Genomic DNA, 3,421 nt, shown 5'->3' with positions numbered 1-3,421 from the left:
ATAAATCTAACAAGGGCAGGAACCTGCAGGTCACAATCACCCTGCCCTGTTTTACTCCTTCCTTCTCCGTGCTACAGAGTCCTGTTGGTGTAGTGGTTACACATAGGGCTGCAATCCGTAAGGTCGGCAGTTCAAAACCAGCAGCAGCTCTGCTGGAGAACACCTGGGCTTTCTACTCCCATAAAGTTAGTCTTAGAAACCCATGGGGTTGGGGTGTCACTGTGAGTCAGCATGGATTTGATGGCAGTGAGTTTGTGTGTGACCTTCATGCTAGGCTCACCCCATTCTACCACATCCAAAGTCTGCTTCCGAAATCTAGTATTAAACACCGTGGAGTTGCTGAGATTCCAGTCAGTCTCCCTGTGTTCTCCCCTCGTGCCTTCAGGAAAATCTGCCCCAACCCAAATAGAGGAGCCCTCTCTTGACTCATCTCGGGAACTCACGGGGCTGTTCTGCCCTGTCCTACAGGATGGCAGGGAGTGTGTTGTTATCTCGTGTCCCTCAGACACACATCTTTGGCATCCAACCAGTGACAGGAAGCACCCTTCCTTGTGTGTCATCATAGTTCTGCCGTGTGAGCCTGCTGCCAGGGGCCCTAGGGGGCAGGGCGGGTACTGACTTGGGCTGCGACCCTCCACAGGAGAAAGACGGCTGTCAGCTCCTGTAAAGTCTCCCAGTTAGCGCCTCAGAAACCCAAAGGGGCAATTTGACTGTTTCTAGAGTAGCTGGGAGTCGGCTGGACTGTTTTCTGTTTCTGGTTTTTTAACCCTTTTGCAGGGTTGGGCGGGGGGCTTTGCTTTGGGCACCCCTGCAAGTAGCCACGGAGGACAGAGAAGGTACAGCTGGAAGGACAACGGATATCAGCTGCCTCTGCTGTCATCCCGAGACTGGCTGTGGCTTTGGCCTTCCTGAACCTCTACCCCCAGCACCGCCTCCCCACCCCAACCTATCGCCACCAGGGCTCTAGGGACACGGATTCCACGGGACTCAAAAGAGGCAGCCGCCCCAGTGGTTGGAAATAGTCTTTATTTTGTAAACATCTGTGTTTAAAATAGATGAACCCTGCTCACAATACATATCATGAACCCGAGACGCAGTACCCCAAGTTCACCTGTCACCGGGAGAGGGTCGGGCTCAGGAGCGGTGGGCCTGGGGGCTGCTCGGCGGCGTCTCCCGCAGCAGGGGCAGAGAGGGTGGGGCGTGAATAAGCCGAGAAGGCCCCCTCAACAGCTCAGACCCCAGGCCACCTAATGGACTGGGGAAGCTGAGGGCGAGGGGCCAATTCTAGTGGCTAGTCAAGTGTAGCTGTACCCCCAAATCCCAACTCTTCTGCTCCCATCCCTTTCCCTGGCTAAGGCCCTTGTGGTTAGGACTAATGAATCCATGGGGCCCCAAGCCCTGTTTTCCTTCCAGAACCCCGCGGGCACAGCACAAATAAGAGCCCCTCTTTCCTGAGGGGGTTAGGAAAAGGCAGTCATGTTCTGCCGGATCTTCAGGGAAAGCCGCACTGTTACCCCAGGGCTGGAGCCAAGGTCCGAGAGAGCTTCCCAGGACTGAAGGGCAGGCACCCCAGCCTCCCCAGCGCCACGGGTGGTGCTGCTGACGTCTTGGTACCCAGGTCCTCAAGGAGGCCTCAGCCACAGGCATGGCTTCATTCTAAAGCGTCAGCTAGGTTTCGCCTTAGCTAACTACGCGTAACTATTTTTAGGTTCTTCTCCCTTCCACTACACTAACCTGTTCTGTTCCTAGATCCTGAGTCGCCATCTCTCGCTGGCTGCTTTCTGGGTGAAGAGGCAGGAGGAAAGGTCTGCCGGGTTTTGCCCCGACCTGTTTGGGAGGAGTAGGAAGGATTCCTTGAGATGGGTGTGCCCTAGATGTTGGTCCTAAGTTAATGGATGCTCCATGCCCACTACCCACCCCAGTCACGGGGCAGCATCTGATGTAGCTGCAGAACGAGCCTCTGCACTTGGCTCCCCCCACCTTGCGGGTAGGGCTTGGGGAGGGACCCTAGGAAGGGTGGTAATCAGCTTCTTCCTCCTTCGCCTTCAAGCCATTCTTGGACCCTACCTGAAACAGAGAACTGGTGGAGGGAGCCCTTTGCCCTCCACCTGCAGCCATCAGGCAGCTGGCTCACACCTGCTGCTCAAGGGAGGGGGGCAAGATGAGCACTGCTATCTCGAAGCACCAAGCATTTCTCCCTCGGACCTTCTCTCGCTAGTCCTTGCCCTTCCCCGACATATGCTGAGTCCCAGGAGAACCTGGAGAGAGAAGGCGTGGGTCCTGGGCCATGTTCTTCTCCCACAAGAAATGAAAGCTGCAGCCCAGCAGGTCTTGCTGCTGCAGCCACACCTCCCTCTGGTCTAAGTGCTGCCCTGGCCGGCTCTTGCTGGTTCTGAACCTGATGTAGGAGCTGGCCCACGGACTCGTCCTCCAGGGCTCTCCTTGCCCCAGCAGTGCCCTCAGGCCCTGATCCACAGCTTCAAATTCAAGTGGCCAGGCGGAGAGAAATTGTGTCCACACTGCATGGGAGGTAGAGAATGGGGGTGACTTTGATCCTTGCCACCCCTCACCATTAGTTTTTTGTGTTGTTTTTCCCTTCTCTGTAGCGACTGCCTCTACACTCAGTTCCCTCAAAGAGGCAGGCAGGCAAGGCCAAAGCTCAGGCTGGGGAGCTGGTGGAGGTAGGACAGCCCTAGGAGGGCGGCTCCCCCACTTTGGTGTTTCCTCCTGACTTTGATGCTCTGCTTTCCCCAGATCCTTAGTGAGGCCCATGGCACAAGTAAGGAATGGCAGGGGAGTGGGCGAATGGAGGGAAGCAGCACCCTTTGGCTCTGGCCCACCCACAAAACTGGGGCGGGGCTCATCCTCCCTGGAGCAGAGGACAGGGACTTCCCCTCAGGCCTGGGCCCCCCTCCCTTGGACAGGGCGAAGGAAGGAAAGAAGCTGCATGACGCCAGCAGCCACACAGCGGGCACAGAGGGGCAGGGCTCTGATACACACGAAGTGGGAGGAGAGAAGAAGCAGAGGAGACAAAATGCACGGAGGGAGGAGGTGCCTCAAGGCGGCCTCGACCCCAGAACTGGCCACTGTCCGGGGAGTCCAAGCTCTCAGCCCTCGGTCCGGGTCAGCGCAGGCCGGTGACTGGGGAACAGGCTGGAGGACACCACTCCAGGGGGGGTGGGTGGGGGACAAGGCTGCTCAGAACGATAGCAGAGCTGCTTCTCAGGGCACCAGGCAGGGAGGAGGAGCAGCGACTGGTATTCAACAGGGTCATCCAAAGGGGAGGACAGTAGTGGAGCAGGGCCCCGGTTCCCCTGCCTGCCCATGGGCCTCCTGAGGGAAAGGGGGTGTCGTGAAGGGTGCCCCGCACAGGACCCTCAGCACCAGCAACTTTTGGAAGCGTTTGCTGGGCCTTCAGGTC

Source organism: Echinops telfairi, unplaced genomic scaffold (assembly GCF_000313985.2).
Source record: "Echinops telfairi isolate 266 unplaced genomic scaffold, ASM31398v2 ScPeMD7_18;HRSCAF=68, whole genome shotgun sequence".
Classification (NCBI taxonomy): domain Eukaryota; kingdom Metazoa; phylum Chordata; class Mammalia; order Afrosoricida; family Tenrecidae; genus Echinops; species Echinops telfairi.
Note: the sequence above shows the minus strand (reverse complement) of the source record.